General features: G+C 48.4%; 1 non-coding gene across 1 annotated transcript; it reads left to right on the top strand.

Annotated features, from left to right (window-relative positions):
• Window positions 1-12,261: 12,261 nt before the first annotated feature.
• On the top strand, window positions 12,262-12,333 carry TRNAC-GCA. Its single transcript has one exon. It is a non-coding gene; the product is annotated as a tRNA-Cys (tRNA).
• The last annotated feature ends 1,155 nt before the right edge of the window (window positions 12,334-13,488 follow it).

Below are 13,488 nucleotides of genomic sequence, written 5' to 3'. Positions count from 1 at the left end.
GGGCCCCCCTCCTGGACCTGTCTTTCAGCCTCCATGCCCTAAAATCATCTCAGGGAGACCGTGACCCCATTCTCATCCCTTTCCCAAGCTAAGATCAGTGCTATTGTCTGGTGACCTTATTTCCACTCCAGTCTAGGCCCTTGGCTTCCTCCCGTCAGCAGTCTTGCCAAAGCTCTTCTAGGTGTGAACTCTGATTCCTATCAGGATGTATTTGGGTGTCTGCTCACTCTTTTCTGAAATTGCCCAGGGTGTCCCTCCTACTGCTGCTAGGAGGGGGTCTGCGTCATAGAGGACTTCTGGTTAGTGGCTCAGGCTCAAGTTTGAGGCCATCCCTGGCCTGCGTGACGAGCTATCAAGATGAGATTTTTCTATGTCTCTGAAGGCAGAGGAGTCATCTCCTGGTGGACATAACTTTGAGATGGTTTTAGATACATTTCTGGATGCCAGATTTGTGACAGGGCACTATGGCGAGATAAGCTGTTTTGTCCCTAATCTGTGGAAGTGGGGTCTGCCCCCTCTAGGCTACACTTTATGCCGGTCAGAGACCAGACTCAGAGGTGGAACAGTTATGCTGTGAAGGAAGGAAGGGACAAGTGTGTGGTGGCCAGTCCCTAGCACGTGTGGGACACTTGGCTGAGTGCTTTTATGGAGAAGGTGTTGGGGGGACCTCAGGTGCACAGAATTGGATTAATCACAGTCTTTGGTTTATAGGCATTATGATCATTGGTCCACAGCCTTTATATTTGTTTCAGTGATATAATACGTGCCAATATAATGCTCCCTGAGTGCTTTTCCGTACCTACAGTGCATTTCAGTCTCGCAAAATGCACAGGATTCAAATGGCAGGATAGGTGTTGAGTCAAGTTCTAGCAGAGTTCCATTTCCAGGAACGTTTCCATTAAATGTCAGTTGTCCCCACTGAGGCATTCATGAATTTCTTATTACTTCTAGTAATACACGGTACACTTTCCACTTCCCGTGGCAGGATATTCTTTGAAATATTTCTTTCTTCTGACTTCTCTTAAATGCTGGCTTTTGACTTTCTCTGGCTCCATCACCTGGCAGCTAGGACCTGGCCTCCTAGTGTGGAGACAACCCTGAAGCTGGTTGACAAGGCACCTGGGTCACGGGGACCTGATATCTCAGGCAGGTTAGGAGGTCACGTACTAGTAAATGTCAGGGTGGAAGTGCCGTAGAAATCACATCACCAAGGCCAGAACAACAGGGCCTCGCTCACCTCTGTGCCCAGGAATGCGGGCAGTAGGTTTGCTCTAGAACACCCAGGAACTGAAATAGCAATCTGTCTGTACATTGGTCCCCTGAGAAATTTTCTGGATCTCACTCACTTCCTTTTTCCTGCTGGGCTGTGTTCTTGGGTGAAGTGGTTGGTTAAATAATTGACTAAGTTTATACCACTATTATGTGGTAGGGCTGGGATTCAAATTTCTTATACTGACTGTCCATTTATGATGGTAATGCTTTGCCATACCATTTACCATTACCCCTGGGTCTTGGTTCAAGATTCTTCCCACAGGAGCTCTATGGGGTCAGTGTCTGCTGTCTTTGACAGTCTGCCGGGTGGGGTCTGTTTGGAGGTCTGACCAGTGAGGCCTTCTAGCACCTGGAAGAAGTTCCCCCTTATTCCAGGGGATCCTGACATTTCCGTAGCTGGGAATGGCTCTGGGCCCCTTTCCTGGTGGCTGACGCACCTCCCTGTGTCTAGTTGCAGGCATGGCACGTGGGGACTGACCTCCAACGAGAGGCCCAGATCCAGTCTGCAGAGATTTCCCTTCTGGCCATCTTGGCTGCCATTCAGGCTGTGGGGAAGGTGGAACGCCGGGCCCATCCGACTTCAGAGCCTGGAGAGGTGAACAGAGACAGCTGAGAAGAAGCTGGCCGACTGTGAGAAGATGGCTGTGGAGATAAAGAGTCCGCTGGAGGGCAATTTGGGACCCTGCTGCAGGAGCTCGGGATGCTGCAGAGGTGGCTGGAGAACATGGAGGGTCTCTGAGGAACAGGCAGCAAGGGGAGCCCCGCAAGGTACAGGAATTGGGTGTGGGTGGAGAGGGCCTGCTTGGATTCAGTGGGGTCCTCAGACTCATAGTGGAGGGAAGCCCGGTGGCTGCCAAGGCCTGACCTCTTGGTGCTTAATGCTAGTCACCAGTTGACTTTAAAGGGCTTGAAAAACCTCAGGAGGAAGGTGTGACACGGCAGAGATGTCTGCTGTGGCGGATGGCGTGGAGTTGGTTGGGGAGTGTGTGGCTGTGCAGCAGTGGTGTGCCTGCTACTCCAGGAAGACCTCTGAGCATGAACTCAAGTAGGGGAACTCACAGGACGTGTGTGTGCACTCAGGAGAGGGGATGAGAACCTAGGAGCCCTGGTCTTGAGTCCTTTTAGCCACTGGCCTCTGCCCTTTATCTGAAGTAAACATGATGGAGATGCTTTTGCGGTTGCCCAGTGGTTTGGCCAGTGGTGCCTTGTGGTTTGGGGCGAGAAAAGAGGAGACTGGAGCTGGTTTTAGCTGTTCTCTGAAATGGCCGGTGACTCACGCTGGCGCAGGTGACCTGCACTTCTAGGTGTGGGCGACTGCAGAAGATGGGGCCACGTGCTTCTTAGAGTCGGAGTGGGGCAGCCTGGGAGACAGGCAGAGGAGCTCTGCGAGCACGTCGTGAAGGTGAGCCCGGGTAAGGGGCCAGCCCGGGCGACTTCCAAGCCTGAAGTCCTTGGAATAAAATCCTTTATTGAATCAAATGAGCCTCTAGGATCTGAGAGCTGGAAGCACTTTGAGATAATTTGACTGGCCCTCTGTCTTCAGGCAGGTAGAAGGTATCCTTGATTCTCGTTTTTAGTTTTTATGAAATGAAATGCAGGGAGGTTAGCTGTCTTGCCCGAGGTCTCACGGAGGCCAAATATGAGCTGGCCTCTGCTCCGCACTGTCTGCCCTTCATGTAGCACCAGAGGCAGCTCTTACACACGCATCTTCTCACTTGCTGGCGAGCTAGGGCCTCTCGTTATCTGTATTTGCAGCCCTCGGGCTCACCGAGCTGTACTCTGCACACTGTGAGTACCCCAGAACAACTACTGAATGAAGGATTCTTTGTGGGCCCCAGGCCCAAAAGAGGAGGTTCAGTCCTGGAGTATTAAGTTCTTCAGGCTGTGGATTAAGAATAGGTGTGCATGAGCATACGTTCTTGTGTAAAAAGACACAATTAGATCTAAGTTTTCCAAGCTACCCCGCCCCCATTCCGTCCCAGCTTGCACACCCGGATTCTCCCACTGCTTTGAGCAGGTAAGCAGCTGGCTTGTGTCCACTCTCCCCTCCTAAGGGGGCTGAGGCCCAGAACAAATGACTTACTTGCCTTCACCTGGCCGCCAAGGTTCCTCTTCGGGAAGGGCGTCCAGCATGCTGTGAGGCTATGGGGAGAGGGAAGATGTGGCCTCACGGGAGGCGGGGAGTATGTGGAAGCGGGGACGGCGGGAGGCCTGCAGAGTGGACGGTGCACCCAGCGAAGAGCTGACTTCCAGGCATGCCTGACTCCCCCTCCCGGACCTGTTTCCCCGTCTGTCGAATGAGGTGGCTGGGCTGTGACTTCGGGCTCCTCCTGTCTCTCTTGGATTCCACTTCTCTCCTTGTGAGGGCAGCGGGATGTGCCTCCCAGCTGCGGTCACCTGCACTGCCGGCCGGGGAGCCTGGGAGCACTTGTGCTCCGCCTGAGACACGGCACTTTTCTCCCGCACATCAGGAGGAGGGGCAGATCCTGCGCCAGACCCCTGGCTGCGGCGCGGTCTCCCTTCCAGGCTTGCAGAGCTGAGCCCCGTCACCTCGCTTACGGCACACGGGCCCGTTTTCCTCCCTCGTAGACTGTGCCGCCACCGAGCCTGAGCTGCAGAGGTGGGAGGGGAGGCCCTCGGAGCCTGGCCTCCCACCTTTGCCTGCTGAGGGCAGCCTGGTGTCAGGGGTCCGTGTTTCTGGAGAAACAGAGGGAGAGGAGAGTGGGATGAGCTGCTCGATGTCACACAGCTGACGGTTAGGGCAGGCCCAGGTGTTCTGGTGCCCAGGGAGCGCCTGTGCCACTTGCTGCACACATATCACTGTGGCCTGAGATGGCCCTGGGAGCTTGGGGGAGTGGCAGAGGGCAGACCAGACACCCAGTCCTGAGACTGAGAAGGTTGTCGTAGAGCAGGCAGAGTCCTGAGGGCAGACATGGGCGGGAAGGTGGCCTCCTTCTGAGACCTTCTCTGACCAGTATCTGCCCCCGCGTCTCTCAGCACCTGCTCTCAGGTGCCCCTCACTGTGCACTCCAGCTCCTTCTTCCTTCTGTCTTCTCCTTGGCTTCGGTCTCCTTGTGGGAAGGCACTGAGTCTTTCTGGAATGTCCCCAGCACCTAACACAGTGCCTGGCACGTGTGTAAATAACAAATAATGAGTGATTATTAAATGAATGATGAACCAAATAGGAGCTCAGTTTTCTTTATCTTTCAAATAATAGCACTGGATCTGATATGCAGTTTTCAAAGCTTTTTAAAGGCAAGGAACCCTTTATTTAAATGACAGCTAGAAACAATGCAGGGCAAAGTGGGACTACCCTGGTTGAAGCAGGGGACAGGAACCCAGGAGCCCTGTTCTCTCAGGACATAAGGAATCATGCCAAGACACCTGTTCCTTGCTTTCTAGACTCTGACATTTTATTTAGGAAGAAAGCCTTGCCTTTGAAGCAGGTCCTTCGAGTAGGTAAATTAAGTTACCATGAGCTCAGAGCTGGGAAGAAGGTAGGTATTGACCAGGGTATTGAGTGGCTGGCATGTAAGACTGGTGCTAAAAGTGGCATTTTCAGACTCCCGCCGGGACGGGGCACGACAGCAGGACAAAAGAAGCAGCGAGTGAGGGGCTGGCAGGCAGGGTTGCTCTTGTGGTTTCTGACCTGTCTCTGTGAATGCCGTTACTGCAGGAACCTGGGAGTTGCTTCCTCCTCTGTGGGGCAGGGAGTGAGCTGGGCCAGCCCCGCAGTCAGCCTGTAGCCACCAGGGCTGGGCCCCTACAGCAGACGTGTCAGGACTGGGCTGTTCACAAGCTCCTAGGGAGATGCAGAGCATGCAGGGCCTGGTCGAGGGGCCCCGGGTTCAGAAGTCCCCAGCCCTGGCTCAGCTCTGCCATGGAGCGGGGCTTTGCTCTTGAGTGGGGCTCGAGTGAGCATTGAGAGGCAGAGGAATGAGGTCTTCGGGGGACTCGGCTACCATCCTGTGGTCTGGGAGGTTCCTGATGTTTCAGAAGTTACTTCCTTGCATTCCACCCTCTCTGTAAGCTTTTCCAGATTCATTAGGAGAGAGCTGTGCTTCCTGCCTAACCCCCAGGACAGGCCCTGCTCCTGGGAGCTGTTTCCACACACTCTGGCTCAAACCTGCGGGCTGACAGAGTGTGTGCAGATTGCTTTATTTACTTGTGTTTCCAGGGGCAGGCTTCTCTTACTGGAATTCTAGGACAGGTGTATCCTGTGTTCTCCATCAGGAGGTCTGGGCGTTGAAGTTCCAACATGTTCCTCAGGGGATTCGGAGGCAGGTCCACATTGGAGGACCAAGGTTGGAGATCCCTCTGAACAGACTAACCAGCCTCTAACCTTTGGAAGTGTTTGCTTTTTGACTCTGCAAACGTGTTCTTACAAGAATACATTCTCACCAAGAAAATGTATGCACATGAAGCTGAAGGGCTCTCTGTGCTGGCCACCCTCCATCCCCAGCCCTCTCCCCAGGGTCTCCACTATTGTCATTCTGGTGTGTAGCCTTTCAGCCTCCTTCCTTATGCATTTTCATACGTGTAGGTAGTGCGGAAAAAGGTTTAAAAGGGGTTAAAAACCACGCATACCATACTGTGTATCATTCTGCAGCTTGCTGTTTTCACTTAGGAATATGTCTTAGGGACCTTTTCCCCTTGGCACATTTTGATCAGCTGCACTCTGAGAGCCTGGACTCGGCTGCATGATAGGAACTTGGTTTCCAGAGCCCTGATTAAGTGTGGCAGCCAGTAACAGAAAACTACTAGAGCTCATCAATGAATTCAGTAAAGTTGCAGGATACAAAATTAATACACAGAAATCTGATGATTTCTATATACTTAACAATGAAAGATCAGAAAGAGAAATTAAGGAAACAATCCCATTTACCATCGCGTTGAAAAGAATAAAATACCTAGGAATATACCTACCTAAGAAGGTAAAAGATCTGTATTCTGAAAACTATAAGACAGTGGTGAAAGAATTTGAAGACGACACGAACAGATGGAGAGATATACCATGTTCTTGGATTGGAAGAATCAATATTGTTAAAATGACTGTACTACCCAAGGCAATCTACAGATTCAGTGCAATCCCTATCATATTGCCAATGGCATTTTTCACAGAACTAGAACAAAATATTTTAAAATTTATGGAAACAAAAGAACCTGAATAGCCAAAGCAATCTTGAGAAAGAAAAATGGAGCTGGAGGAATCAGGCTCCCTCACTTGAGACTATACTACAAAGCAACAGTCATCAAAACAGTATGGTACTGGCACAAAAACAGACATATAGCTCAATGGAACAGGATAGAAAGCCCAGAAATAAACCCACGCACCTATGGTCAATTAATCTATGACAAAGGATGCAAGAATATACAATGGAGAAAAGACAGTCTCTTCAATAAGTGGTGTTGGGAAAACTCGACAGCTATATCTAAAAGAATGAAATTAGGACGTTCTCTAACACCATATACAAAAATAAACTCAAAATGGATTAAAGACCTAAATGTAAGACTGGATACTATAAAACTTCTAGAGGAAAACATAGAACACTCCTTGACATAAATCGCAGCAATATCTTTTTGGATCTGTTTCCTGAAGTAATGGAAATAAAAACAAAAGTGAATAAATGGAACCTAATTAAACTTAAAAGCTTTTTCACAGCAAAGGAAACCATAAACAAAACAAAAAAGACAACCTACAGAATGGGGGAAAATATTTGCAAATGATGCAACCAACAAGGGATTAATTCCCAAAATACACAAACAACTCATACAGCTCAATATCAAAAAACAAACAAACAACCCAATCAAAAAATAGGCAGAAGATCTAAATAGACATTTCTCCAAAGAAGACATACCGATGGCCAACTGGCACATGAAAAGATGCTCAACATTGCTAATTATTAGAGAAATGCAAATCAAAACTACAATGAGGTGTCACCTCACACTGGTCAGAATGGCCATCATCAAAAAGTCTACAAATAATAAATGCTGGAGAGGGAATGGAGAAAAAGGAGCCCTCCTACACTGCTGGTGGGAATGTAAATTGGTGCAGCCACTATAGAAAATGGTATGGAGGTTCCTTAAAAAACTAAAAATAGAGTTACCATATGATCCTGCAATCCCACTCCTGAGCATATATCCTGAGAAAACTCTAATTCAAAAAGATACATGCACCCAGTGTTCATTGCAGCACTATTTACAATAGGCAAGACATGGAAGCAGCCTAAATGTCCATTGACAGATGAATGGTACACACACACACACACACACACACACACACATATATATACATGTATATATTATATACACACACCATGGAATATTACTTAGCCATAGAAAAGAATGAAATAATGTCATTTGCAGCAACATGGATGGACCTAGAGATTATCATACTAAGTGAAGTAAGCCAGACAAAGACAAATATCATATGATATCACTTACATATGGAATCTAAAAAGATGCAAATGAACTTATTTACAAAATAGAAATAGACCCACAGACATAGTAAACAAACTTACGGTTACCAAGTGGGGAAGGGGTGGGGAGGGATAAATTAGGAGTTTGGGATATACACACTACTATATATAAAATAGATAACCAATAAGGATCTACTGTATAGCACAGGGAACTATACTCAATATTATGTAATAACCTATAACGGAAAAGAATCTGAAAAAGAATATACGTGTGTGTGTGTGTGTGTGTGCGCGTGTGTGTGTGCGTTGTGTGTGTATAACTGAATCACTTTGCTGTACACCTGAAACTAACACAACATTGTAAATCAACTATGCTCCAATTTTAAAGAGACTGTGGCATCCAGGAGCAAGTGACTAGGCTGGCTGTCCCCGAGCATGATGGTGTCAAAGTTGCCTGCGTGCACCACAGAAACAGAAGAGCTGTACCCTGTAGTCCTGGGGACAAAATCTGGCATGGTGTTGCGAGATGTGGGCGGCCATTAGATATTGGTGGTCTGGAATGTCCTACATTCATTCATTTAACAAAAAGTGTGCTTCAGGGAGATTGGCTCGGTGCTTTGTGACCACCTAGAGGGGTGGGGTAGGGAGGGTGGGAGGGAGACGCAAGAGGGAGGAGATATGGGGATGTATGTATATGTATAGCTGATTCACTTTGATATAAAGCAGAAACTAACACACCACTGTAAAGCAATTATACTCCAATAAAGACGTTAAAAAAAAAAAAAAGTGCCTACCCTGTGTCAAACCCAGGCAGGGAAAAGGAGCAGTAATTGTTCCTTATTCTTAAGATGGGTTTTAGAAATTGGCGCCAATTGGTGAGGTCACCCATTCCACCAGCCTTGCTGTCTTAGAATGTCAGCGCTAGATAACAAGCTAACAAACAAAACAACAACAACAAAAAAAGTTATCGATCAAGAGACGTTTTTGGAAGGCAATGATGTGACCAGATTAATTTTGTAGATGTTATGGGCTGAATTGTGTCCCCCACCAAAATTCGTAGGTTCAAGTCCCAACCCCCAGTACCTCAGAATGTAGTCATGTTTGGAGATAAAGCCTCTAAAGAGGTGATTAGGTTAAATGAGCCCATTAGGGTGGGTCCTGATCCAATAGGACTGGTGTCCTTATAAGAGGAAGAGACACTAGTGCGGCACATGCAGAGGAAACGACCTGTGCGGACATAGTGAGAAGGTGGTCACCCGTAAGCCGAGGAGAGGGGTCTCAGAAGAAACCAACCCTGCTGACACCTAGATCTTGGACTTGCAGCCTTCAGAACTGTGTGAAAATCAACTACTGTTGTTTAAAGCCCCCAGTCTGTTGTGCTTCGTGATGGCAGCCCAAGCAGACTAAGGCAGCTGGTAAATTGCTGGTGGCTGTGCAGAGGGTGGACGGTTTAGCGGTTGGAGGAATGAGCTGAGGCTGGCAGGCTGAGGCTGCAGACATGGCCCCCAGACCTCCTCTCTCTATGGATGCGGCACCAGGATCTGCATATGCTGCGGGTGCCGGAGGTGCCTCACCTCCCCCTGCTGCTGAGCTGGAGAAGGCGCTCTGTCAGGATTGGCGTTTGTCAGCACAGAAAGATTCTCTCAACCTGAGTTATGTACCAGGTACTGTGTTCGACGATGGGGCTTCAGAGGCAAATATAACATAGTGGTTGTTCTCAAGCAGCTCAGTCTACTGGGGATACCTATAAATAAACAAATTATCACACTAGTGCTAGAGCCAGTGGTCTGTAAAGTTAAGGTGCTAGAAATTGCAAGTATGCATCCTTTTTTATTTGCATTTTATTATAATTTACACAAAACAGCCGGATTTGGGAACTGTATCACTCCTAGTATCTTTATTGTGAATGTTTTAATAACTTTTATTTTTTGTACGAAAAAATGTACATGATTATGTGGAGGATAGATGCCCAGTGGGAGGGGGTGGAGGTGAGGGAGAGCATCACAGAAATGGTGACACTTGGGCTACATTGTGTTTCTGTTCTTGTTACACTTTCTTTTTTAGATGGGTAATGAAATACTGAAATAAAGAATGCATTTGCATGGTTCAACATTCAAACAGTAGGAAAGGGTGTGCAGGAATATTCCATCTAACCTCTGCCCCCCCCCCCACTTCCCCTCCCTGCAGGCATCTAATGTTGGCCATATATCTTTCTAGAGAATTTTTATGCATATGGAAGCAAATATATTTTCTCCCCTCCTTTGTTCCTCACTGACGGTGGCGCTATATGGTGCGTACATACATTGTTCTGCAGCTTGCTGTTTTGTTTCTTCTTTGTCCATCTTTCCGTATCAGTGCATAAAGAGAAGAGCATCACCATTTTTGTGGCTGTTTATTAGTATTCGACTCCAGGATGTTCCATGACTTATTTAACCAGTCCTCGGATGAGGGACAATTGGGTTGTTTCCAGCGTTTTGGAATTACAAATAATGGTGCAGTGGAATAGCCTTGCACAAACATCATTCCACAAATATGTGCATATGTCTTTAAGTTTCTAGAAGTCTCGTTTCTGGGTCAGAGTTATGTGCTTTCGTCATTTCGAGAGTCACGGCCAGATACCTGCCACCAGTGTAATCAGTGCGTGCTCCTCGAGGACGCGTTCCCAACCCTGTTCCTGCGCGCCATTCACGCCGCCCCAGCGAGGAGCAGTTGGTCAGCTCTAAGTAGGCCTGGGAAGAGGAGGGAGCTGGAGCTGCTGATGCCCCAAAGTGAGGGAATCAGAGACTCCGGACTCCCCAGTGAACGGTGTTTGCCCATGGCTATAATAATACCGGCAATACCTACTTTTTATTAAGTATTTGTTATGTATCTGGCAGAACTCTATAAAGACTCGAAGTCAGGAGTCAGCACATTCTATTCTGAAAAGGGCCAGAGAGTACATATTTTTAGTTTTACGGGCATTTGGTCCCTGTTGCAACCACTCAGCTCTACCCTAGTAGAGGAAAGCAGCTGCAGATGGGTGAGAGTGGCTGTGCTCTGATGAAACTTGATGGACTCTGAAATTTGCATTTCTTATAATTGTCACATGTCACAATATATTATTATTATTAGAAATAACAGCTAATGTTTATTAAGCATTTACTCTGTACCATTTCCACCCTCCAGCCATTTGAAAATATCAAAACCGTTCTTTGCTCCTGGGGCTGTACCCTGGCTGTGGGCTATAGTTTGCTGACTCCTGCTCTAAAGGGTCTCATTTAATCCGCACAATTGTAGGGCCTTTTATAATCCCCACTTAACAGATGAGGAAACAGAGGCATAGAAAGGCCAAAGATCTTGTCTGCCAAGTGGGCTATGATGTGAATAAGAGAGGACATTCAGAACATGGAGACGGCATCAGGACTTGAACCCCAACTTCTTGACGTGCCGTCAGTGCTCCAGCCTCAACACATTGGTGGGTCTGACTATCCCTTCTCTCTCCCTGGAGTTACACCCAGGGCCCACGTGGCTCATCAGTTCCCGTGGGGGTCCTGCTGCCTACAGACTGTGCCATCTCCTCTCCAGGACCCCCTCCCACCTCACCCAACACCAGCCGTGTGCACCAGCCGTTCTTGAACCTTGTCAAGAGCTTCACCTGATTCCTTAGTCCTTAGTGCCATTTTCACCCAGAATTCCTTCCCTACCTCCCCTGTCTATTAAATAAGCCCCTCAGAGTGCACAACCCATTTCAAATGGGGAGCATGTCATGACCCCCGCCTCTGGTCAGGCTTCTAATGAATGCTCTCTCTCTCTCTGTGTTCCCATAGCGTCCGGTTCTCACCATGTTAGTATCACTTGTTGCCGTGTCAGACAGCTCCTCTAGGCTGTCCGCTCCTGAGGCCGGGAACTGTGCAGTTGTTAGGGTCAGGCAGACAGTAGCCACCTACGAAGTACTTGTTGGATAAACGAGTGAACACCGTCAAGGAATCTGTGGCTGTGGAGGGCCTCTGAGGACTCCAGGCCGCAGGAGCAGTAGGTCGCTCTCCTGCTTAGATGGTAGACTCGACCGGCGAGGCCCAGAGCTGCAGAGGTGGCCCGCTGGGGCCATGTCTTGGCTGCCCCTGACTTCTTTTGGGGGCTTACCCTCCCTCCCTGTACTATAGACGTGTATTCTGAGTGGGAGTAGATACATTCTTATGTGACATCACTCCCGAAATGGTTATACCACTTAAGTACCCTGTCCCCTGGTTGCAGTAGAACCCAGCCAGGCCAGGCCTTCTCTAGGACTTTTCAGAGTTAGGCCCTTTTCTCTCTGGCAACCACGGTGTGGAGATGTGAGCCTAGAGGTGCTGGAGGTGGGGTATCAGCTGCGTGGAGAGATTGGTTTGAGAGATTAAAGCTGATTTGAGAAGGAAGCAAAGAAAAGGGAGAGTCCTGATAACTTTTGGATTTCTGGAAGTCAGTTTCTTCTCTGATCTAAATTGCTTAAAATTTTTTTTTATCAGTTGAAATTTAATCTCTGCCACTGACTGTCAGTGTTAACGCAACGTGATTCGGCACATGAAATGATATTAGCAGGACAGTTGTAACTGGGGGTATAGCTCAGGGGTAGAGCATTTGACTGCAGATCAAGAGGTCCCTGGTTCAAGTCCGGGTGCCCCCTTGTTTTCTTCACTCACATGACCAACCTTAGAGCTCATCTCTCAGGTGAGAGTATTTGGGGGAAAAGGTGAGAAATGGGGGATTAATAAAGAGCTGGAGAGATGGATGCTGGGTAAACAAACTCAACAGATATCGCTAGAGGCAGTGATCAGATTGAAACTTGAAACAACAAAACCTTGTCTGGCCCTGCACTCTTTGGGTTGGAGGAGGACAAGACAGGGAGGAGAGACACTAGACTGTTGCCTGACGGCGTGATGAGCTGGGCTGAGCATCGCTCCCTCTCCTAGACCCTCAGCCCTCGCTGCCTTCTCCTTCCCTCCCTCTTGCTGTGCTCAAGGGCATTTACAAGACAATCATGCAGCTCAAGCCACAGAGGCCACGTGGCCTTGGGTGCAGAGACTAGCCCTGGCGGCCTGAAACCAGGACGATGACCACGTTGTCCTTTGGCAGATATATTGCCAGGGAAGTCCCAAGATTGAGGTCTTAATCAGCTAGGGGTCCCCAGCACCTGGCACAGATGGGAACATGGTAGGGGCTCAGGAAATGTCTGTTGAAGGCATGAACTAGCCCTGGGCTCCTCCCCCACTCTCCCCTCCTGTGTGTCTGACCTCTACAGGCCCTTACACATCCTGTCTCTTCTCCCTACAGCCCCCTGCCCCAACCTTCCCCAGGTGCAGATGTGAGAAGGAAGTCCTTACTGAAGCAGCTCAGGGAGAGTGTGGGCACACGGAGACAGTCCTAGTGTCAGCACTAGGCTCTAAGGAATAAAAGCTTGGAGAAGAACATTTAACTTGTAAGGAGCTACCTGGAATTTTTTACTTGTGGTTCAGCCACCTGGCCTGCGTTCTGTCCTTTGTTCTGCCCTAAACTCAGAGGAACTCATTTCCCTCTTTGAGGAGGTAGGGACACTTAGCACAGCCGTTCATATAGGATTTATTTCCCTTTCTTTCATTCAACAAATATCTGTTAAACACTTACTATGTACTAGATTCAGGCTCAGGGCTGAGCATCATTAAGAAAAGTGAGGCAGGATCCCTGTTCTCAAGGGACACATAGACCAGTGGGTGGTAGGTGGCCCTAAGCTCAGCGCTGTAGTATAGAAAGTAGGCATTTGAGATGCACATCCTGTGATCATCAGTGATGCTTCCACCTTTGA

Source organism: Phocoena sinus, chromosome 9, assembly GCF_008692025.1.
Source record: "Phocoena sinus isolate mPhoSin1 chromosome 9, mPhoSin1.pri, whole genome shotgun sequence".
Taxonomy (NCBI): domain Eukaryota; kingdom Metazoa; phylum Chordata; class Mammalia; order Artiodactyla; family Phocoenidae; genus Phocoena; species Phocoena sinus.
The sequence above is the reverse complement of the archived record's forward strand: the minus strand, read 5'-3'. Positions and strand labels throughout refer to the sequence as shown.